At 41.4% G+C, this 26,144-nt stretch overlaps 1 protein-coding gene across 1 annotated transcript in view; it reads right to left on the reverse strand.

Moving 5' to 3' along the window:
* The window catches only part of LOC144767649 (B-cell receptor CD22-like), a 242,245-nt gene extending 223,187 nt beyond the window's left edge, over nucleotides 1-19,058 (reverse strand). The window contains exon 1 of the mRNA XM_078651048.1: nucleotides 18,871-19,058. The gene's annotated coding sequence lies outside the window, so the exon portion shown is untranslated. The remainder of the gene's footprint in view (nucleotides 1-18,870) is intronic.
* Between the last annotated feature and the right edge of the window lie 7,086 nt (nucleotides 19,059-26,144).

Below are 26,144 nucleotides of genomic sequence, written 5' to 3' on the forward strand. Positions count from 1 at the left end.
TAATGATTTCATGTAGCTATTTATTTGTGTTATATCATTTGTAGCTGTTGAATCATGTTTATGTATTGTTTTGAGTTTATGAATATTGTCAATTATTGTAAATCGTGTTTGTGTCGCGCTTAGACATATGAAAATTTTAAAGCATTATTGTATGTTGTAAATATTTGCGATAAAATGTGTGAATGCCGATGAACAGAAGGTCAAGGCATTTGAGTCTGTTTAAATAAATAGCAGCAACTCAAAGTGGGGACCAGGTCATTTTTTCTTGATAGAGTAGTTCATAGCGAGCATTTATAATTAACAACCCCATAATTGAAATAATTTTAAAAGTCAGATGACGCATTATGGTGTATGTTATTATAAACAAGCCCATCAACCAACAGTGCATAGCGGCATGTATGTAATTGATATCTGATATGGAACCCGGGTGGTTACCATACATGGTGTCTTCTGGTTGGAGCCAATCCTACTCTGAATGATCTATAATATAAATATTGATCTTATCTTGATGATAGTGAATGTCACCCACATGGGCTTAGCACAAAATTATGGGCTCACAGCAACATCAGCAACATTACATGATACATGTATATATAGTAGTTATTCACCAGTTATTCACTAATTAATTGTAAGAATTATAGTGTGAGATACTAAAGATTATACTAGCTGATATAAATCAGATTTTTTATCCATCCGGACAATATATAATCTGTCCTCAACGATCATAGAAATACAGATAACTCCTCATCCATGTTGTGTTCATTTAGGTGTTTGCACTTAAACTCCAGAATGTATTTACTTTCTAGCCATCTCAAAAAATGTTCTCAATTGTCATCTCTCTTACTGTGATCAACCCTGTTAATGCCAAACAATTGCAAAAGGTCAGGATTTTGATTATGCTGTTTATTAAAATGTCTTGCTTTAGGGTAAGCATTATCCGCATTTTATATATCTCTAGGAATTATGAAGATGGCACTACCTTTAGAGAGCAGGTCACGCAGGCATTGTAACAGATATGCAGCGTAGACAGTGGCACATATAATATGTTTCTGTATTTTTATCGCTTTCCCTGTTGGCAATGTGATGAACCTGTAGTTACTGATCAATGTACAGGCTTTGCATTTACTGCCCATATAAATGCTTTTTCTGGGGTTCAACCAACAGGTTTCAACCTTGGTGAGGAAAAAAATGAATGTTAGTGTGTCTTTTAGGGATTTGGTCTGCGATATGCAGTATTAAGGTGAGCCGATACATCACATACATTAATATTGACAAGCTTTCTCCCAGCATTTCTGCTACTAACCTCGCTTGAAATGTGAATTTTCAGATACTGATATGTTGATAATTGAATGATAGTTCAATGCGAGTTGGAGAGACCTATTGCTGTGGTTATGTCCTTTGTGCCAAATGGCACATGATGCTTTGGCTGTAATTTCATTAGTTAAATGAATAGATTTTATATTGATGAGACCTGAAATGTTTTGGTGTTCATTACTGATAATCCTATTAAGGGTGTTCCTAGTGTAATGTTAAAATATGTGGCACAATGATAACATGTTATAGTAGCTCAGGTGGACTTCAATTGAGAAAAAGTAGCTCTCACTACAGAAAAGGTCAGTGGTTACTGCTCTGGTTATTGCTGGTACTCTTGGTTCATTGTTCACATAGGTGTGAATAATACAGTAGGGCCTACAACATGATTAATTTTCTAGCGACTTATCTAGATTCAGTGTGGACACAGTGTATGCTTTGCTACCAGTAGTCATTAGAGATCCCTCCTCTAAATATAAAGGATATGATGCATAAAAGGGTTTCACCCATTTTAGGTTTCAAGAGAAACGCATAGATGCATTACACCCAAGATTATGCAATGACTCATGATCATTATTTTAAGTCATGTTCTTTTCACTTACATCCTCCAGCTCTCTGGAAGTTGTTGTCCTGCTTCTTCACATCTGGACTGGGTTTGTTAACACATCAGCAAATAATATGCATAGGAATGTGGGGGGATGGAAAGGATTTGACCCCTCCCCGTACATTTTTTAGTGAGAGCATAGGGAACAGGCAAGGTACTAAGCAGCCAACAAGTTTTCATGGGAGTTTCACTGTAAAGCAAAACTTTCTAGGCTCCTGCCTCTGCATGCCTGCTGTTGCTTAGAGGTGTCTTAGGGCAAAAAGAAGCAATGTTACCTCACTCTTGTGTGTCCAATCATTATCAGAGGATTGCAATTTGTAGTACAATAGCACAGTTGCGTTCTGTGTGTGAGAGGTTTAAAACTGAACGTTCATTTGATGGAACACATCTTATAGGACTTACATTTTGGCATTGTTTTAACAGTCCTTCCAGACTGGATAACATATTTGCTTTTTGTTTTGAAGATCTGTGGAGCAAGTCTGGAAAGAATGTTGTAGATTGGAGATTGTTTCAACCAAGCAACATGTAAAAATAAACTACATTTGAACAAATGGTTCACTTTCATTACACATTATGAATAATGTTTGCTTCTATAATATAGAGACATTCTTGCATTAACAATGGAATGGCACTCACGCGAAACAAGACAAACAACCACTCACTCCCTAATCACAGAGCAAGTTGGTTTACAGGATCACCCTCAATGCTGGGATCAAAAGTAACCTTGCTAGAAGACCACAAACCCAGAACTCAGTAGCTACACCTCACAGAACTCACATCACACCACACTTCAGGGAGCTCCACTGGCTCCCAATATACAAATACCCTCATACAAAATTCTCACACACACATTCAAAGTACTACATAACTACATACTTTAGACATTGCCATTTGGAACAGTCCCATCTCCTTTCACCAACCACCCAGATTCATTTGCAGGCATCCCACTCAGACAAATCTCATTCATACAAGAAACCCGATCCGGATAGCAGGACCTCTCTCCTAAAGCATGGAAAGACCTCACACCTGGGGCCTAAATACTATTGGTGCAGAAGGTGCAGTGCACCGAGGCCAATTGCTCTAGGGGGCCCGTTAAATCCTGATAATTGGGGTATTTTACTTTCTCAAGATGAGTAAAATGAGCCATTTTCCTTGCTTGTAGCTGGGCCATGTCATCCTTTCTACGGTACTGCCTTTCATTCAACATCCAAGCCTCCTCCCCTCTTCTTGAATTCCTCAAGAAAATGAAGATCTGCTTTTTCAATTAACCAACCTACTTTAGGCAGGGCTAGGCACACATACCTGCTTAGCATCAGTATACCCTCACAGGTGATTGTATGTTTTACACATTAACATATAACATATAACTCTGAAAAATTGGGTTGTTGGTTGAGGGGGTTTGAGCCCTTCTAAAACAACAGTCACAATCATTGTCAGGGTTAACCACAAAAGTCACTAAATTAGCATATGCTTCCCCCCTGATAGCTTGGTACAAATGCAAGTCACGTTTAACTTGATGCTGCACTTAAGTGGTAATAAAGTGAAAACACAACACAAGACAAGAAAAGTCCCACACCAATTTAGCAAAATAGAGTAAATATAATAAATTATTTCACACCGAAACAACAAAACTTTATATGCCAACCACGGACATCTATTTGCATGAGACGAGGGCAAAGTAAAATGTTATGGCTGATCGAAATGGAGGGTGATTCGAATACGAAGTGGATTGATGTCGGTTTCGGCATACCTTCAGACTTAAAAAAGAAATATATATGAAAAAATGTGTGAGAAAGTAAGAATTCAACGTGGCAAGGCAACAGGTGATATCTGAGTCGGAGCAATCATCATCGAGGAGTTGCTGAACAAAGCCACGGTGAAGATTTCTATGTTAGGACTTAGTCTACAGAGTCAAAAAATCTCCTTGGGGGATGCGGCCAGTTACTTCTTCCACAAGGAGACATTAAACACAATTTGCTGCTGAGTAGAAGAACGTAGTGGCAACTGCAGTGAAGTCAGGCTGGCCGGTGATGCACCCTGGGCAGATAAAGAAGCAGGTAAGTCTAGGCCGTCTCACAGTTCTCAGAGCACTTTTTGGGTACCTTTTTCATCGCTTTCAAGTGTCCAGGAATGAAGAGGCACCACTTTGAGGGTCAGGACTCACTAAAGTAGGGTCAAGGTTCGGGTTCAAGATAGTTGGAGTATTTTAGGTACCTGAGACTCTGACCAGGAGGACCGCCAACTAACCCTTGGAGTACCTCTGGAATTCCTGGGCTTAAGTAGAAGAGCAGAGCTCTAGCAGCAGGACAGACCTCTCGGAGTTCAGAGCAGCCTTCTGGCAGCAGAGCAGTCCTTTTTGGTGCAGTAAAGCAGTTCCTCTGGAGTGCATACCAGGTCACAGCAGCAAAAGACACACAATTGATGGACGGAATGCAGAACAAATCAAAACATTCACCCCCAGTCAAGAGATCTGGGTTAAATCCATCATTCATTAGTTCACCATACCACCCCAGTTTTGACCTGGCCATATGCAAAGCAGTCTTGACCCTGTACCTCATGGGAACAGTCCAGCCAAAACTGCCAAGCCAGGTCATCCCTGGACCAGAAACAAGCATACTAGGACCGGTTTCGGCAGTTCTCTGAGTACTTCTGCTGTTTCAGCAGTGATCTAAAGAGTGGGTCTGAGGGTCCTATCTTTATACCTAGTTACTCTTTTCAAGTGGCAGAAACTTCTGGAGGCTTTCCTTCACAGACGTTTCTGTAATGTCCTGCCTACCTGCACTTGTCCCACTTTGTCATTAGGCACAATAGGCTAGTGTGTAGTTCTTTGTGTGAAAGCAGGGCACATTCTGTAGAAGTGAACGTGGAGTTGTGTACAGCTACGCACCCCATCTGCCTGAGATGGCTCACCAAGGCATGCCTAGTCCTATTTTGTGTGGCTGTGTGGGAGAAATACAGAAAGCACAACTGACAATTACACTCAGTCATGTGACCCAGGAACAGTACCAAGGCAACAAATGGTTAGGACAAGGAAGTGCCAACGTTCTAAATGTGGTATTTTCGAATTTGTGATTTGTGACTAAAAATCTGACATTACCATTAAAGAGGATTCTAAAGGGCAATTCCTCAGACACCAAACATGACTTTTCCACCTGTTCCTAATCAAGGTTAGAGCTTATTAAATGTAATAAGGTAACAGAATGTTATCCTGTGGTAGAGGTAGGCCTCCCAGTAGTGAAAAATGAAATGTTGCACTACCAAGTCAAGTAAAACTGAAGGGCACATGTCCAGCTTCTTAATTACAATGCACCCTGTCCTATGGCTGTCTAGGGGTCTACTTAAGGGGTGACATAAGTATTATAAAGGAAGTTTTAGGCCTGGCAAAGGGGTTATTCTGCCAAGCAGAATTGGCAGTTCAAAAGTGTACACAGGCCACAATGGCAGACCAGGGACATGTTTTAAAGGGCTACTTTGGTGGGTGGCACAATAAGTCCTGCAAGCCCACTGGTAGCATTTAATTTACCTTACCAGCTCTGGGTATATAGTATACCACTATACTAAGGACTTACACGTTCCTTAAATATGCCAATAAGGTGTAAGCCAAATTTGCCATGTTTTAAGGAGTGATCACAAGCACTTTAGCACTGGTTAGCAGTGGTAAAGTGCACAGAGTTCTACTTCTTACAAAAGCACATTCAGAAAAACCACAGAGAGAAGGCAAAAGATTTGGGAGAAGACCAACCTAAGCCTGACAAGCCTAACAATAACTATTTATTGAGAAGATCACTTGGGACGACATAACATCTGCATACTACATTGCAAAGTTTGGAACTAGAGTATCTTGAAATCCTCACTTCCCTATTTGGGCAATAGAGGGTAAATAATGTGTTATAGACTTTGATTATCTGCTACAAATTTCGGAGTGCCTAGAAGCAATAATGTTTGTGCCAGAGGCTATGCATGGAAAATGTATTCATTCACAATGACACCAAGTCAGTTTCTCTATAGCTGTCCAGTGGCCCTATTTCAGGAGCTTGTAGATCATATAAAATGAAATAGTATTAACTTATTTTTACATAGTGCATTACTAAACAATATCCTGTTTCTAACCACTATAAGCTGCAAGTGTTGCTTTTACCCAACATATTGGTATTTACTGGCCTCAGAAGGATGGACAGCTAAGTTAGCCTTGCTGGCATTGGAACCCGAGACTGTTTATGCAGTTTTCATTGTAAATGTAATACATTTGTGTGTGTTTTTCTTTTACATGTCCAAAGAACAGGTTGCGATTTTTTTTAGCCTGCATTACTGCCACCATTTAAAAAAAAATATGTCTTTGGCCAGGAGAACCTGCAGCACTCCTGGAAAACATCATGGTTAGGCTAGTAAAATTTTGAAATCCTCTTTGTGGCAAAATGTTTTTATAAAAATGTTGGGGTCACTCTCAAAAACCAAACACCCAAGAGGAATCCAGGCTCCCTAGCTCGGTGTCAGTGGAAGATGGTATTCACAGACCACTACTTTCAAGGAATACCTGTTTTGTCACATTAATACTATATGATGCTGTATTGCTATTTGTATAGTCTCACAGGGCTGTGGTGCATTAAACTGTACAAACTAAGAAAATTGTAGAAAATACTAAGGGATCTTTGTGTGTCAGCAAATTAAACCATATCTTAAGAAAAATAAGAGTAATTTTGGCTTTGTCTGGAATTAATGGAATTATTTCATATATATTGCTCAGCAAACTCTAATTCAGCTTTACAACCCTTAATACCAACTGTTTGTTTCCAAGCAAAAATATGGAAACAATTTGGTAACTCTGTTGGGTAAATTGGTACAGTAATAGGTGAGAGTGGAGCCTTAGGGGAATAAGCAGGGGACAAAAGGCCAAAGAGACTTGGGGCCTTATTATGAGTTTAGAGGCGCATTGACTGTGGTACCCGCGGTCCAACACCCGCGTGCTCGGTTGTATGACTGTCGTATTATGAGTTTTGTGGATTGACTTTGCTAAGACTGCCAGCAAACCGCTGACCTCTGGGGTCGCAGCCGAGAAAAGGCAGCTGCCATAGTGTGGTACCATGTAGTTTCACACAGCCATCTGTATAACAAGTTACCTTTTCTATGAGCTGACTGCGGCGGTCTGACATCCAGCTTACAGTTGGCAAAAACAAAGGGGCTTACTTACAAGCCTCTTGCGACACTTTTGCGTCACTTTTCCCATCTTAAAAGTGAAGCAAAAGTGGCGCAAGGGGCTTGTAAATAAGCCCCAACGGATTTAGGCTCGTACTCAGCCCTTTCTTGTTTTTCCAGGCAGGGTTTTAGGTGGATCCCAAAATCAGGTACCCCAGGTACCACATCAGCCTCTTCACGCAGAGGATTATGGCCCTGTTTGCAGCAATGTATAGGCGAGTTGTTTTTGTACCATATACCCATTGCTTGGGCTGCCCGAATATAGGCAAAACAATGGCAATGAGTAGGTGGTATTTAAAAAAATGTATCATGCATATGTGTGCATCAGACACATATGCAGTCGAAATGCTCACAAAGGCATCAATACACATTGAAAATGTATCACCACAGCTGCAAAATCTCCGCAGCCACACTGTGGTTACCTAGGTAAACTCATAATAGGGAGGTCCATAGAACACTGGTGCTTCAGTCTCCTAGGGGTCTTTGGACGGTCGGACCACCAAACTCACAATAAGGCCCTTAGGTTTTTGTGGGTACACAAAACAAAAATAATCTCCTTCCGCCAGCTGCTGTTGGTTTTCAGTGTTCAAAGGAGCTTTAAAAGTAGAGCCATTGCTCCAAGCACTACACGTTGCAGCAAAGAATCAGGCAATAATGCTTAGGACATACATATCACCCTTGGGCGTTCTGTTATTTTATATTATTTGGATTTGTAGAGCGCACATTTAACTTGAGGGGGCACTGGGTTGGTGAGTAGGGCAATAGGGCTGCTAGTTGCGTAGCTAGGTCTTCAGTTTCTTGCAGAATTCAAGAAGGGATGAGGAGATCCTGGTGTGGTGTGGAAAGTCATTCCAGGATTTGACAGCTATGTTGGAGAAAGAGCGTCCGCCTGACTTGCTCTTGTGGACATGCAGTATTTGCGCGAGGTGGAAGGACACTGAGCACAGCAGTCTGGTGGGCTGATGAAAGTTGGGGCGGTGGTTGAGGTTTGCAGGTCTGACATTGTATACGTTTTTGTATTCCTGGGTGTTAGACCTGGCATCTTTGATGTGGTCTTCCCTGACTTTTTGCCTCTACCTCCTGTGTTTTTGATGCTGTGCTGTATTTTGTTTTTGCTGGCTTAGATGATTTGGGCACTCTGCCACTGCTGATCAGAGTCAAAGTGCAGGTGCTCCCTGTGTAAATTGTGATTATTTCTTCCGGATTGGCATATTTGTTTTACCAGTGGTTCCCTAGTAAACTGCACTGAGTGAGCCAGGGCTGGTAAATCGAATGCTAATAGTGGACTTGCAGCACTGATTGTGCCACCCACATGAGTAACCCTCAAAAGAGGTTTCAGGCCTGCCACTGCGATGCCTGTGTGCAGTTTGTTAACTGCCATGTCGACTGGGCAAGTGCATCCACTTGCCTGTCCCTACTCTTCCCTTACTTTCTCTTACACCTAGGACACCCCTATGGTAGGCCCAAGGTACCCCCCTGGGCAGGGTGCAGTGTATGTGAAAGGTAGGACATGTACTGGTGTGTGTAACATGTCCTGAAAGTGAAATACTGCCAATTTTGCTTTTCACTATTGAAATGCAATCTTGCCCTGTAAGGCAGAATGAGGAATGCTTTGTAACATGTAAAGAACATATCTTCCCATAGGGATAAGATTGAGAACTGGAGTATGGTATCCCTGAACTCTGGATTTAATAACACATCTTTTAGTAATGATGGTTTTTAAATTGTGTGTTTGAAAATACCACTTTTAGAAAGTGGCTATTTTCTTGTTCAACCATCCTGTGTGCCTTTGCCAGTTTTGTGGATTGACAGTCTAGTTTCAGTGGGACAGAGACAGAGGATGTGCAATCCCTGTAGACAGCCTCTGGGGGGGTTGAGGTGTGCTTGGCCCTTCCTGGATGACCCAGACCTGAGCTAAAAAGACCCTGGCTGCATATAAAGTGGTGGGAGGAGATTTACCTTGCACCTTAATGGAGCCTATCTCCCTTGCCCAATGCAGTCTTCACCTCCTGTGGTCATGCTGCACCAGTGAAGGTAGAAGTGGTTTGAATGGGGCTCAGAGCTCCCTGCACAATGAGAACAAAGACATTTTGGGGTATAAATATCGTGCCTAAGACCCCAGACTTTAGACTACTTCTCGAACCAAGAGGAACCTTTGCCAAGGAGAGAAGATGGAGAAACTGAAGAAGTGTACTGCCCTTCCTGTGTGTCTGGAGTTTTACCTGCAGTTGCTGTTTCCGCCAAGGAAAGGAGAAGGTCTTTGCTGTGTGCTGTGTCCTCTGCTTGAGGAAAGTTTTGAAGGGCTTGAGTAGAGCTTGCCTCCTGTTTTGAATTCTCAGGGACACAAAGACACCCCCTGCTCCCCTGAACGTCCTTGCTGGGAGCTCTGACCTGCCAAGAGGTGCCTGTGACTGTGTTGGGCCTCTGCAGGTTGTTCCTGCTGTTGGGAGCTGGAAAAAGCCTAAGAGAAGTAAGAAAGCCTATTTCAGTCAGCGACGCCGCTGTAATGCTACGACCTGCACCTAGGTTTGGGGCACCGCTCATGAAGTGAACGACACATCGCCCGGCCTGCACCTCAGTTCCGACACCCTTTGAGGCCCACCGATGCACACCGATGCCTGTAGCTATTGGCCGTGCCTGATACCAGCACTCGCAGTGGCTCTGTGATTGCCAGCGCCTGCATCCTGTTATCCTGGTGAAGATAACTACCGACGGTTACTCCACAAACTCGCTGACTTCGCATCATCACCGAAACCGACGCCTCACCGCCGACTCAACCGCCTTCCCCTGTCCTGGACACGACACATTGCCTCCTCGTGGACAATTCACCTCGCCTCCCCCCATGGCAGCCAGAGAGCCGGGCTCAACATCGGCACCAACGCCTCACTTCCTTGACGCTGTGCATCATCACAGACTTCGTTTCCAAGGTACTATTTGTTTGGGGGTCTGTTTGACTCTGTGCCGGATGCAGCGCTCCATGCAGTCGGTGCTGTACTTTGGATTTATTGTTGTCACGATGTTGCACTAGCCCCGGTTGGTGCTATTTGTTTTCTACAACCTTTATTTTTGCAATAACCTTTCTAAAGTCATATTTTTAATTGTGTATGTTGGATTCTCGTCATTTTGGTCTTGTTTAGTTTAGATAAAGATACTTTATTTTTCTAAAATGGTGTGGTGTCCTTTTGTGGTGATTTTACTGTGTTACTGTGAGTGTTGGTACAAATACTTTACACATCGCCTTTGGGATAAGCCTGTCTGCTCATGCCAAGCTACCAAGGGGTGAGCAGGGGTTATGTAAAGTGTGTATCCCCCTTACCCTGACAAGAAGTAAGGGTCCCTATTTGGACAAAGGTACTTACCTTTGTGAACAAGAGACCCCCCATTTCTAACACTGGGTGAGCAGTTTGAGTTGGCATCGCTTCTGGATTGGTAGCCACTCTAGCTCTCTGAGGTGGGGCTTGATGTGTGCATTGCGGGGAATGTTGAGGATGAGTCCGGTGGTGGCAGTCTAAGTGATCTGCAGTCTTTGTATGAGTTGATTTGTGATGCCAGCATGGAGTGCATTGCCGTAGTCTAGTCTGCTGGCTATGAGGGCCTGTGTGACTGTTTGTCTGGTGTCGGTGGGGAGTGAATGGAAAATCTTGCAGAGCATACGCAGGATGAAGAAGCAGGAGGAGGTGGCTGTGTTCAATTATTTGGTCATTGTGAGTCTGTCGTCAAACAATGACCCCAAGGTTTTTGGCTCAAAGATGCTATTAAATAACCCCAAAATTGAGTCCTGACCAGGAACAGTCATTAGAGGGAGACCTACTTCGAAATACCACCAAACACAAGGCCAAGAAAGCAGAGCAATGCTTGTCTCAGGACTTGTTCAGTCAGTATTTCTGAGGCCCTGATGCTCAACCAATTAAGGTGGAATGAGAGCAGTGGCCAGTAAAGCCCTGGGCAAGGGAAATTCCTGCATTCCAGGACTTGTCACCAGCCTTTCACCTGTGTGGCCTGGTATACAGACACTGAGGTGGTAGTCCACAGATGCAAACCAGCTCAACAACAGGTAAGTCAACCTGGATCACAGAGATGCTATCATCTAAAGCAGTGAGTGAGAAGACCCTGAATCATGCAAGCCCAGTCGTACCAGAAAGCACAGTCAAGTGTTTTGAAAAGTCCACACAAAAAAACCAAGGCATGACAGAGTTTTACAGAAGACAAGAAAGGAGATAAAGCAGCTGGGTCATAGATGACTGCACCACCAGGACTAGTCACGAATTGTTTGTAATATTGCCCACCTCAAGTGCTCTGCTGCCTGTAGACCATAAGTATAACTATGTAAGTTGATTGGATGAGAGGCAATATATAGACGTAGGCAATTAAGTACACATGAACAATTCAATTAAACGAATTCGCATTCGCAAGTAAGTGTTTCTGTTCTTTTTTTTTTCAGATATGCTTTGTGTGATAGAACCAGCCAATGTGTTTCACCCAAACATGGGCTTCTTCAGGGCTGTAATGCCATACAACATGAATGTGTTTTAGGATAATCGTATAGCACCACATAAAAACTGTGCTATAGATTCAACAATGTGTATAGGGAGTTACCCTTTCTGGCAGGAAAAGGATTGGGTCAACAATCTAACAAAAAGAGGGTTCCTTCTCCTGGGAGTAAATAATGCTTAAGATCCCAACTGGGGGATGATTTGCAATAAAGGAATGGGTTGCAGTGTTACGCTGATTACCAAATTTACAACTCAATATGTATGGACCATAAAGATATCATTAAAACCATGAGGCATACTTGTTAGTTAAAACATTTTCATACATTTATTAGAATAAGTAATCTTAGGTAGTAGTATGTACAAATCATATACACAATTTTATTCACACATTTAAAAAAGGTTTTCCAAGGAATAATTAAAAAACATTTAAAACTTCACTAATTTGGTACATAAACATTACATAATCATATTCATAAAACAAAAAATTGTTACAAGAATGAAATTGTCGACGCGGCGTTTCGGTGCTTTTTTTCTATTCTGCACCTTCTTCAAGGACTCGTTCAAAGCTTAATATTTTCTAGAAAACATATCATAATACATATCGTTAGGTCCAGATTTTTTCACAGTTGCACTTAGATTTATATCGCATGTTTAAGCTGTTTTCCCTCTATTTGGTAACCCCGAACACTTAGCAACCCCAGATCGTACGTTACTATATTCTCATATCTTTAGCGAGAGTATAGTGGATTATTGTCATCACTAGTCTAGTGTCCATGTCTTGGTTTTATTTTCTTGACATGAATAGGCAAGCGATTACCTTTTCGTGCCACAAAGATTTTTTATATATTATTGTTATTATTCTAGGCCGTTATATTCAGTATTATTCTTTACAGCCCATCGTTGTCTTTAACTTACCCAGGTTTAGTCTTTCCTGGTTTCGTTGTTATAGGTATTTCTGAGCACGTATCCCTCTGCTCATGTTGCTTTCATTCTTTACTACTATAGGAAAGATATGTCTTGTTTTAAATTAGCTCTATTTATTCAGGGAGTGTTGTATTTACGAGGAGCAGTCATGTGTGATGTGTTGAAAAACTTTCCTCGGGTTTTGAAGAAAATGGACCAACTTCAATCCTATTGCAAGGATACATTTATATTATAAAGGTGGTCTCTTTATTAGTAAATTACACACATTCCGATTTGTCAGAGATTTATTATTTTTATTTATCTAACATTCTCTCCATCTCTAATCGGTTTTGCTACTTCAAATTAGCCAGGTTAAAAATCATCACAGTTAAGTTATAATTTCTCTAAGGTGAAGATTCACTTTTGTGTTGCATGTGATTGTCCCTCACCCGCATCTCTGGTTTTTCAAAGAGTTATTTAAAAATTATTTAAAAATATTTAAAAAGATATCTTATTCCCAAGCTTACTGATCCTATTTCCTTGATCGTTGTAGTAGTAGGGGGGACGCCTCTGGGAGCTACCTTATGCTATTCCGTCCACCACTTTCACTGCAGGGCAAATGATATTGCTGGTTGGTTTTTAATTTATATATGATTTATTTTTACTAGCCTCACTCTAAGGGCTGATATTAAGTCATGGTTTCCTTACCTCTGTGTAGACAGGAATCTTTTAAGCGGTTAACTCTTGCATGTATTCATCATGGAATCAAGGGTCACTTTCTTTAAGCTTTTTTTTTAAATTAGCTGTTCACTCTAGAGAAAATAATAGAGTATAGAATTCACTACTTATTCTATATTAGAGCTAGTTTCTATCTGTAGTTGCTGCTAAAGTTTTTGGTGGAAACACCCTTCTCTTACTTACTTATAGCTGGTAGCTGATCTGCGTGGCATCCTCCTCCTCCCAAGGTTGGTTTCGAATGACTAGCTCTTAATCTGTGTTTGGTATTTATACTCTCCTTAATTGGTAGATTTTTAACACCTGTTTGGTGTTGTTGATGATTAGAGTGTGCTTAGGGATGGATAGAGCAAACCCGTCGCCATCTTGTAGTGTGTTTTTATTCATGTACTTCACACCCTCAAGTCGTTTGTTGCAGACTTATGGGTTCCTGTACTGTTTTTTGTCTATTTCTTAGTGATCCTGTAGAAATGTGTTTTCTAAAGACCTGCTCTTATTATCCTTGTTCGTTATGCCGTAAAAATAACTAAAATTAATTAGGAAGCCTGCTATCATTTCTCATTATCTGTATTTGGATATTTTTTTGTTTATTTTATTTTATGAATTAACTGATGCTAAACCTGGCTTACTAAAACAGAGGCGCTTAATAAAATAAAATAAACAAAAAATTGTCCAAATACAGATAATAAAAACACACTACAAGATGGCGATGGGTTTGCTCTATCCATCCCTAAGCACACTCTAATCATCAACAACACCAAACAGGTGTTAAAAATCTACCAATTAAGGAGAGTATAAATACCAAACACAGATTAAGAGCTAGTCATTCGAAACCAACCTTGGGAGGAGGAGGACGCCACGCAGATCAGCTACCAGCTATAAGTAAGTAAGAGAAGGGTGTTTCCACCAAAAACTTTAGCAGCAACTACAGATAGAAACTAGCTCTAATATAGAATAAGTAGTGAATTCTATACTCTATTATTTTCTCTAGAGTGAACAGCTAATTTTAAAAAAAAAGCTTAAAGAAAGTGACCCTTGATTCCATGATGAATACATGCAAGAGTTAACCGCTTAAAAGATTCCTGTCTACACAGAGGTAAGGAAACCATGACTTAATATCAGCCCTTAGAGTCAGGCTAGTAAAAATAAATCATATATAAATTAAAAACCAACCAGCAATATCATTTGCCCTGCAGTGAAAGTGGTGGACGGAATAGCATAAGGTAGCTCCCAGAGGCGTCCCCCCTACTACTACAACGATCAAGGAAATAGGATCGGTAAGCTTGAGAATAAGATATCTTTTTAAATATTTTTTAATAATTTTTAAATAACTCTTTGAAAAACCAGAGATGCGGGTGAGGGACAATCACATGCAACACAAAAGTGAATCTTCACCTTAGAGAAATTATAACTTAACTGTGATGATTTTTAACCTGGCTAATTTGAAGTAGCAAAACCGATTAGAGATGGAGAGAATGTTAGATAAATAAAAATAATAAATCTCTGACAAATCGGAATGTGTGTAATTTACTAACAAAGAGACCACCTTTATAATATAAATGTATCCTTGCAATAGGATTGAAGTTGGTCCATTTTCTTCAAAACCCGAGGAAAGTTTTTCAACACATCACAGAAACAAGGTAGAGTTACACATGACTGCTCCACGTAAATACAACACTCCCTGAATAAATAGAGCTAATTTAAAACTAGACATATCTTTCCTATAGTAGTAAAGAATGAAAGCAACATGAGCAGAGGGATACGTGCTCAGAAATACCTATAACAACGAAACCAGGAAAGACTAAACCTGGGTACGTTAAAGACAACGATGGGCTGTAAAGAATAATACTGAATATAACGGCCTAGAATAATGACAATAATATATAAAAAATCTTTGTGGCACGAAAAGCTAATTGTTTGCCTATTCATGTCAAGAAAATAAAACCAAGACATGGACACTAGACTAGTGATGACAATAATCCACTATACTCTCGCTAAAGATATGAGAATATAGTAACGTACGATCTGGGGTTGCTAAGTGTTCGGGGTTACCAAATAGAGGGAAAACAGCTTAAACATGCGATATAAATCTAAGTGCAACTGTGAAAAAATCTGGACCTAACGATATGTATTATGATATGTTTTCTAGAAAATATTAAGCTGTGTACGAGTCCTTGAAGAAGGTGCAGAACAGAAAAAAAGCACCGAAACGCCGCGTCGACAATTTCGTTCTTGTAACAATTTTTTGTTTTATGAATATGATTATGTAATGTTTATGTTTAAGTACCGAATTAGTGAAGTTTTAAATGTTTTTTAATTATTCCTTGGAAAACCTTTTTTAAATGTGTGAATAAAATTGTGTATATGATTTGTACATACTACTACCTAAGATTACTTATTCTAATAAATGTATGAAAATGTTTTAACTAACAAGTATGCCTCATGGTTTTAATGATATCTTTATGGTCCATACATATTGAGTTGTAAATTTGGTAATCAGCGTAACACTGCAACCCATTCCTTTATTGCAAATCATCCCCCAGTTGGGAACTTAAGCATTATTTACTCCCAGGAGAAGGAACCCTCTTTTTGATAGCACCACGTAAAACATTGTAAACAATTAGAGAAAAATACGTTCATAGAAAAAGGAGATAATAGAGAGGGAAAGAGAAAAGAGCAAAGAGGAAGGTGAAAGTACTTTTTATAGTATGAGTATGGATAACAAGGTGGTTAGATCGAGTGGGTAGTGCAGTATCAGTGAGCAGAAGAGCAATCAAACACATAAACTGTTTACAATTTATGTGTTTGATAGCATGGCACTCAAGGGCCTTGAATTTTCTCTGTATATATCGAACATCATCTTGGCCTGACTCTCTGTTTATGAAACATGTTCTTCACATGCGCATTAGCTTTCTCGCCCTTCCTAGGCTCATGGCTAGAGTAGTTACTTGGTGTAATTTCACTGAACCACCAAGTTTTACGTCGTATGTTAGAGCACTTTAGCTTCTCCATACACTTATTTTAATAATTCAATTTCTTTACAGGTACACCACACTATATATACTCACATGACTTTGAACTCATACAAGCATTACCTATGTGCCCTAGGTATGTCATGCCCCCCTTTTCTTTTCTCTACAAGTAATCATTCACGTTTATCAATCTGGTTGTGGACACACTTATTTACTTATTGGTCTGGCGTTTTCTTAGGAATTTGCTTCAATCCTCCTTGACATACGCGTCTGAGGATCAATTTCATCTTTATACACCATTGGTAAGCTAGTTTTATCTAACTACAACAGATCTTTTGTGCACGCTGGTACTGGCCTAGAGGCATCTCCTATGTAAGGTGTCACTTTTCAATTGTTTTTACTCACCCTTTGGCAACATGTGCTTGGTTCTAAGGTTTCATTTTTTTAAAGGAATTCACTCACCCTTTGGTAAGATGTGCTTGTCTCTAAGTATCACAGACTCTTCTGCTCACTGATACTGCACTACCCACTTGATCTAATTACCTTGTTATCCACACTCCTACTATGAAAAGTACTTTCACCTCCCTCTTTGCTATTTTCTCTTTCCCTCTCTATTATCTCCTTTTTCTATGAACTTTTTTTTCTCTAATGGTTTACAATGTTTTACGTGGTGCTATTCCATTATTCTAAAACACATTCATCTTGTATGCCATTACGGCCCTGACGAAGCCCATGTTTGGGCAAAACGCATTGGCTGTTCTATCACACGAAGCATGTCTGAAAAAAAAAAGACCAGAAACACTTACCTGCGAAGGCGAATGCCTTTAATTGACATGATCATGTGTACTTAATTGCCTATGTCTATATATTGCCTCTCATCCAATCAGCGTACAGAGTTTAGCAGAATCCTGAACCTAGGTGACACAAACAGCAGACACAGAAGTAAGGTAACATAGCGCACTGCTGTTTAAAACAGCTTGGAGGGTGAAAACAAAGCTGAGAAAACAAAGTGAGAGCAGTACTTTCTCATCACTAGAGCCCTCATCAGAGTGAGCTTCTCATTTATCCAGGTTGTGTCTTCTTAGGACTCGAGGTCTCAAGCAATGTGACCTTCTGTAAGGCGTGTCTTCTAAGTGTGATGGGATCCCATTTTTAACACAGAAGCATAGCCAGGATGCAATGGGCTCTGGCACAAACAAGGAAACCGCCTCTTTATCTGCTGTTGGGGAAGCAAAAATGAGCAGCAGTTATCAGGGTTTAATGAGCCCCTCACGGCTCTTACGCTGGTGCCACAGCACCTGCTACACTAATGGTAGCTGCGCTCCGAGGTGAAAGCTTTTTCTGTGGTTTGAGGATCCCAGGAACTATTAGCTTCCTCCAGAAGTAGGTTCTCGTGTTGTGGGAACTGCAGTGTGAGCTTTTCTTGAGTTTCTTATCAATGTTACAGGACATCCTTAGTGTGACCTGCTAGGTGTCTTAGAATACCAGCTAGGATCCCCGGTAGTATCAGATTTCCTCAGCAGTGCCAGATGACCAGTTCGTAAATTATTACTAATTTGTAAACTATTACTATTTTACACAGAGCTTCTTTCTTTTTCACTTCACGCCTGGTGATTTTTCGTGTTATGGATGTTTATAAGGACTTCCAGATTTGAGATGTGTTGGTACTGCGTCTCAAGTCTTTCCCCGGGGGTGCTGCAACGTTGTCAGACACCCTAATAAATATAAGGAAAATAGGAGCCCACAACCTGTGGAACACAGTAAAAAATCAGCCACAACTGAGGTGCAAAAGGAGCATCAGTTCTGGGCCCTGGTGCTGCTACATGAGCTCCGGTGCTGCTACACCTGTTGCACTGTTGATAGCTAAACCCCTGGCTGTCCCTGTTTACCTCAAACATTTGTGGCCTGATTTAGCTCTTATTGGACAGGCTCCTCCCTCATGATAGTGACTGAATTATATCCCGTCCACCGAAATATGAATCTCAATATATCTTATAGGATTTTTATATTTCGGCCGATGGGATCATATCCGTCACTGTTGTGATGGAGTAACCGGAAAATCCAGGACTGAAATATGGGTTGCTGACATAGAATTAGGTGATCTTACTCAAGAATGCTTGTATAACTTGCATTACACTGGCACAGTACTGCATAGCGAGCCAGAATTTAGTAAGCAATAAATTATTCAGTTTTTTTGTTTTAGGGTTTACCTTTTATATAGCGCGAACTCGGACCCGCAGCACTTTACAGGAGCACCAGTTTGTTTGGTGTTGTATCTTGAAGACACTGAGATATTGAGTGATTTGCCCAGAATCACAGGATGTCACGCGATGCAGAGACTCGAACCTGGCATTCCAACTCTAAATTCGGCAGCTCTGGTCGTTAAGCCACACCCCTCCTCTCTAATACGCATTATCCTGGCAGAGAGAGTTACCGCTTTTGAAAATGGTTCTGAGAAATCTTTTATGGAATGTGAAAGAGATACTGTCATCAATCATATCGTTACACTACTTCGAGCGTCCGCTTGCAGACCCCGAAGTTAAATTCTGCAGTGAAACCTCTATAAGCGGCGGGGGAGGGTACGGGTGAGGAGTAGTAGGGGAGTGGGAGAGTAGCTGATAGTGACAAGAGGTGGTAGTTCAAAAATGGCGACACTTACCTGAGCAGCGGCCTGAAGTACACCCAGTCCGTCCAAGGAGGCCTAACGCATCTCCTGTGAAAAGCGAAGCGCTCCGAGGAACGGCGCTGTCAGGAGATGGTGACCGATACCGATGAACAACAAACACTTCTCAGCTTGCACTGATCTTGCACTACTGGTGCGGCGGCGTGCGGGGCTCAGAGGATTTCGGAAAAAAGGGAACATCAGATTAGAGGAACCCTTCTGAGAAGGAAGGAAGTGTCGAAAAGAGAATGAGTTTGGAAATGTTGGTGGTTCACCCTCTGCAAGGACGATGCTCATGATAACAGCCGTCTACGCGTGTTTAGTACAGTGGTTTCTGTTGTTCAAATGAATGGCGTACAAAAAGTGGGAGTACCCACCTCGAAAGTGTTATTTGTGTGTGCGTATTGCACACAATATTTAAGAGGTAACAATAATATAACATTTCATAAGCATTTAAAGGACGCAATGCATTCATCGAAGCCAAAATGAACGACGGAATTTACTCATCAATTATCAATCCGTCTCCAGCCTAATAAAGTGTAATCTGAAGACTACCATGTAATCATCCATTTTACCGAATACAACAATCTGCAGTGTCCTAATAACCCCAACCCCACTTTTAAATCCGACCCCACCGCTTCTAGAGCATATGATCCTGCATATTGTATCCTCTTGAGAGTGTCTCCCTCCCTAACCCTTCCTGCACTAGAATCCGGTCTGACATTGTTGAGGCGTCTTCATCTCAAAGAGACCCAGAGCTCTTCCAAGGGTGGAGACTCCTGGCCTAAGATAAGGACCAATGGGCTGCACATCTCCTTGAAGCATTCAGTGGGGTGTTGGCCATCACCAGTCATCTTCTCTGTAGCCATGGGTTGTCACAAGACTTCACTCCATTGCACTGCATGAGGGGGTCGTTTTATTTCCAGCACCTTGCTAAGAGTCGCTTTGCAGGTCCCAATATATGAAGGATCATTGCATGGCATTGGGAACCTTGATTACCCATAAACCAGAGGCTACGCCTATGTGTAAGAGAGACATATTCCGGGTTCTGTATAATCGGAGTTCCAAAACGTTATCTACATTGCTCTAAGCTTCCTTATAAAATATCTGATTAACCGACAATCTCTTCAGATGAACACCATTGTTTCCTCTCCAGAGTTACACATCCAGCACTTAACTAAAGTACCTGCATATATAATCAGTAGTCTGTGCAGAGTAAGAGTCCATCTCATCCTAATTTTCTACTCAGTTTTCCTATGGGGGAGATTTCAAAGATATCTGGACATTTCATACTAAATCGTCCCCGTAATGTTTTAGGGATATCTTTTGCCTTCTCCACTTCCCATTGTGTTTGATGGCTCCATTTAACAAAATCTATATATATATATATAATAACGAATGTATGTCTGTTTGTCCTTTATGCATTACTACACCATTCATCCGATCGCCATGAAACTTTGGGAAGTTGTTCAGTACACTCCCGCGAAGGTTTCTGGCATAAAAATGTTTTAAAGATCGGCCCCCCAGGGCCCTCATAATCTTTCGAATACTGAATTTGCAACCACGACTTTGCAATGGTACAAGACTTTTGGTGAAAAAGATGATGAACACCATTCATCCGATCGCCATTTAACTTTGGGAAGTTGTTGAGTACACTCCTGCAAAGGTTTCTGGCATACATTTTTTTAAAGATCGGCCCGCCCAGGGCCCTCATAATCTTTCGAATACTGAATTTGCAACCATGACTTTGCAATGGTACAAGACTTTCGGTGAAAAAGATGATGAACAATGTCATCGAAGACTTTCGGTGAAAAAGATGATGAACACCATTCATCCGATCGCCATGAAACTTTGGGAACTTGTTGAGTACACTCCCGCGAAGGTTTCTGGCATAAACATTTTTTAAAGATCGGCCCCCCAGGGCCCTCATAATCTTTCGAATACTGAATTTGCAACCACGACTTTGCAACGGTATAAAACTTTCTGTGAAAAAGATGATGAACAATTTCATCAAAGCTACAATTTTGAATGGGAAATTCAAGGGGGAAAATGTACTGTTGCCACGTATTCCAATGATCCCAACAGATGTGCCATTTGAATTCAAACGTTTACAGTTTCTGGTGCGACCCGCTTTTGCAATGACCATCAACAAAGCACAAGGACAATCGCTGCAAGTGTGTAGACTACATTTGGAGAATCCGTGCTTCTCACATGGACAACTGTATGTGGCCAGCTCACACGTCGGAAAACCTTCTGATTTATTCATGTACACACCAGACGGAAAAAAAAAATATTGTGTATCCACAAGCACTCAAATAAATAAATAGAATCAAAACGACACTTTGAAATGTTTTCCATATTAAAATGAATACATTTCAATAAAAATGACACAATGTAAATTTAATGTTATCATAACAAGTTTACTTGAATTTCCTTTCTTCTGAGATCGCAGCAACCCGCGACGGGTAAGCTAGTATAAAATAAAAAACTTCTCATCTGTAAGCTTTGTGTGCTTCAACCAGGAAGGTAACGACTCCTCCACCATTAGCGAGCCCATGTCTAGTTAAGTGAGCAGTTACTGCTTGCCTGCAATTAACTGGAATAACTACTGCTTACGCCATAGCTAATGAATGGAATTCAAAGAAAGGAACACAGTTTAGGGAACAATTCTTTTAAATAATCAAGCTTGAATAACCTACAGACATAAATAGGTGCTTCCTATTACGCTGAAGGAGGATAAACACTTATCACCATGGACGTCTCCGTATAGCGGCAATAAAGGTGCTTTGGGCACACTCAACTAAACTACTCAGGAGACCCATTAAATAGGTACCAGACCTAGAATGTTGGTGGCACCATAGTTTGAAACAGGTAAGGCAGGCGCTATCTATCTATCTATCCATCCATCCATCCATCCATCCATCCATCCATCCATCCATCCATCCATCCATCCATCCATCCATCCATCCATCCAATCTATATATCTATCTATCTATCTATCTATCTTCCTACCCTGGCCAAACAAAGTTTGTATTTTTAAAACACTACGGTTTAGTATTATCCAATATCTGATCGTGTTAGATATATTAAGAGCCAAATATTTTATAGAGGAGTTAGCTTAGTTTAGCTTTGAGATGAGGGGGTCTTTAGCTGCACTAACCATTCAGGGGAGAGGTTGCTATTAAGAATCTCCCATTTGTCTTCATTGCCAATTTCCCCATTAAGGCAGGTAAACTAGTGGCTGGTTCAGTAATCGTGAGGACTATGTCATATGCAAAAAGACAGATTTTATCCTTGGGTCTCCAAATCTTTCCTTAATCATTGGTATCTTCCTGGTAAAAGAAGCTTAAGTTTCAATCACATGAATGAATAGACTGTAACATTTCTGAGAGTCAATGTAATTTACCCTTACTCTAGCTGTCGGGTATGATAATTATGTAGTATCAAGCTTTTCATTATTTTCATTATTTTCCCTTCTCTATTTTGGTTATAGCTCATGTAGGAGATCCTAGCTCGTCACGTCCAAGGTTTCCTCAGTATCCATTGTAAACAGGGCAGCTTGGGGTCCCTTGAGACACTCTTTTTAGGTCTCAGCTCTAGACTGCGTGCAAACGATGTCTCAAAAAGAGACCTGTTGTATGTACTTTGGGGAATTCAGCCCGCCCATAGGCTTGCTATTAGCTGGCTCCCTCATAGTTCCATTATTCGTTCTGCCCGTTTGCCCATGGTATTCATGCATCATGCCTCGTCCTGTTTTTAGCCCTCCCGACAGCAGCAGCAAATTACGGCTAACCATACACAGTGGCCATTTTAAGGCATTGTTCGGGACTACTTTTAAAATTTATTGAAGAGTTCTTTTCACAAGGCTCCTGTTTTTAATACCACTGTTCCTTTTATTTACTGCACTCAGCTGATGGATAGCCGAGTGGGCTGTGCCCCAAGTGTAATTCTGCTGTGGTACTCAATGCACTGCAGTGTGGTAGCTCATGAATGCGCAGCACGTTAACTCTAAGCTCATGTTTTTTAGATGCATTATCAAGTTAGGAATGATACCTCACTCCAGGCTAGGAACATGGGGCCAGATGTACGACCCTTTTTTGCATTCACAAACTAGTTTGTGACCAGCACCAATCCGTCACCAGATGAGGTGAACAGCACATTGACACATTTGTGGCAAGGGGTGATGCAACCCACCAAAATAGATTGTACACCTTCTTTGGAAGTACCTGCACTGTGTACATAACATGTGCTGGGTACAGCAACAGTTCATGTTTGTGAAGTGTGAATTAACACATCACATATGTAAAATATCATTTTGGCCCATCAGCTTCATTTCTTACCTAGAAGTAGTTTTGTGTGATCTCAGTCCGATGTTTAGCATAATCTGTTGTGTAGCACTTTTTTTTGCATTTGGAGCATGCAATAGCATACAACAATCTATTTTTATGAAACAGACTTCCTATTTTGAGTTTTGCTTTTCCCTTATAAATCTAGGACTGTAACCACTCGAGTGAGATTTAAACAACACAGCGTTCGTTGATCCACAGATTTTTGTCTCTGCCAAAAATCTTTATTTTCCCCAACTTCACAAGTAAGTGGAGAATGTGGACCCCCTGCACCCCCCCTTTTGCTGCTACTTAACAGACCCTCCAGGATTTCGCGATTTGCAAAAAAAAAAATCGCAAAATTAGCAGTTTTTAAAAAATGCAGCGATTTTTACAAACTGCCCGCAAAATGTAGAAAACGCGCCAAAACACTGAAGGTCCATACGAATTTCATCTTAAAGATGTAGATTTCTGAATCCCGAGAGACATTGAAAAGTCGTTGATACATGGATGCGGGGGCAGGCATGAATGTTTTACCCACAGTGACAGGCTCAAAGGGCTTCAGCCCCCCTCCCTCCCCCATCGTGTGTGTCAGCTCCGGCTGGGACAGCTTCCCAGGCTGGCGTTCATCTTAAGGCAGCCGCACCCGAGTACTTCACAGGTCTTTAAAAGACCATGCACTTGTTTACTAGGCTTTGTTCTGTTTTCACCCCTTCTTAGAACCCCCTGCACCTCCACTCTGCCTATTACTGTGGGAATTACCCTCCCACCCCCGAAATTTGGCTCTAGTTGCACCTCTGCACAGTGGCACGAAATAGCCGAAGCAGGCATAAAATCCTTTGTTTGCATGCACACTCCACGTTCAGTGGATTGATAGGTCCAATATACACGTATTCTTGATGACTGGCTCAATAAAACCATTTCTGCCCTGGTGAATGCAAAACGGAAGGAACCTTTTAATAGCCGGTTTCAAGCACACCAGGCTTGCATGCAAACATTAGAATACTACAGGCCTGGTGTGCAGCATGCCCACGGGCACGTACTCTTGTTTTGCACATCACTGGTGCGTGCATTTGCCATTGTTATTTATGGCATGTGTCTGCAAAAAAAGCATCCGTGATATGGTTGAGTCCTTTACACCACATTCAAGAGGGCCGACGGCGACCAGCCAAATCTCAACTGAGGGGGTTTTGAGCTGTTATTCATTCAGAAGCCATCAAGCCATCGAGTATTTGAAGCAGGAAGCGTGACTCATTCAGTAAACACTTACATTGCCGCGCAGGCTTGCGTTAGCAAGTGCTTGTGGATCCTGGGGCAGGTTATATTCGAAATTAATGTTGCTTCTTTGACATGCTCCAGAGATGAATTAATAACATGCGATCGCTGCCTAACACGGTTCCTAACCTGCAGCAGCCTTTTCGGATGGGAATAGCCCACGATGACAGTGCACCCTGTGCATCCAGAGTCAGAAAGACAGTACAGGAAGACTAGCAGAATTAGCATGAGGGACAAATGTTACAGTACTAGTTTCCTTGGAAATACAGCTATCTGAATCAAGGCGCTGTATGGTCACACAAGATTGGGGGGCATCAGTCGCACGCACCCTCAATTCTTTGAATTGACTTGGGCCGATGATCAGAGGTGGGCAATTCGAAATGACACACTCAATTGCTTTTTGTCTACCCATGAATAAGTAAAATAGTCTCTTGAGTGCTGGGTATGTTTAGCATTTGTGATGTTGAAACTGACCTAACCTCCAAATTCACTACAGCAGTAGTGACTTACACTGGACTGCCAACTGGATTGGGCAGCACTTTATCCTTATGGTGCACAGTATGCAAAGAGTCCTTTTCTACTTTTCCCTGGGTGTGAGCTGAGAAAAATCAGTCAAAGGCTTCACAGCATTAACAGGATCTGAATCAATAGTTACAAGTTCATGTGTAATACAAGGATTTACTCTCCTCCATCAGGAGGACCCAGATGTCTTTAACCCGTTCCGTGCTCCCGTCGGGCAACAGCTGACGGGAGCACTCCATCCCTGGTGCTGCAATGGCCAACGGCAGTCGCAGCCCGCCCAGCTTTTAGAACACCCGCACTGTGGCGGAATTGCCGCCGCGGTTAAGGCGTTAATCAACTGAGGTTACTTCATTCAGTACTGGGGCCGGCGATTTCTGATGCTGGTAGAGCCTGCTTATCTCCCAGCAAAACCTGATTGGTGGCACCTAGGCTTTCCTCAACATTACTGATCTCATGGTTGAGGGTCCCCATAGCACTCATTAAAAATTTGCAAAAGAGGGTGCCTGAGGAAGAGGTGTACTGCCTCTCAGAGCCAGAGGCAGTGGTGCCCGACATGGTGCATATATGGGCACTAGAACATCCTAGGGAGAAATACAGCACCTCCTACAATGTTAGTACTGGAGCTGTGCTTCCGTAGAGCTGCAGATACTTTAAACATGCCTATTACAAGTTGAATACTCTGCTAAAACAGTTTTCATTGATTTTAGGCTGAAAATGAATGATAATGAGTAAAATAAAGTGTCGCAAAAATGCAGCTAAATTTCCATATTTGTGCCGCTAAATTTTCATATCTCTGCCACTAAATTTGCTAATCAATGCCTGAATATCCTGGGGGGGTCTTACTTAAGCATTTACAAATGTTGACATGTGTCGCTTGCATGGATTCCTGTTAAAATCTGTTCTTACTTTTTGCGGTCGTGGGTGCAAACAAGTTTGTAATGATAATGAATGGATTAATGAACATGCTAGCACAGCACAGCTCTGTGAACTAGATCGACTCTTTGTGCACATGCAAAGGAGGCTGAATTTTATCGTTACAAATGCTGTTTATATTCTAAGATCCACTCACATGGCATTTGGCCAAATGTCTCTTTTTCCCATTTTTCTTCCATATGTTATTAGTGATGTTAATGCAAGTGTATGGGTGGA

The sequence above is a fragment of the Lissotriton helveticus genome, chromosome 7 (genome assembly GCF_964261635.1).
Source record: "Lissotriton helveticus chromosome 7, aLisHel1.1, whole genome shotgun sequence".
Taxonomy (NCBI): Eukaryota; Metazoa; Chordata; class Amphibia; order Caudata; family Salamandridae; genus Lissotriton; species Lissotriton helveticus.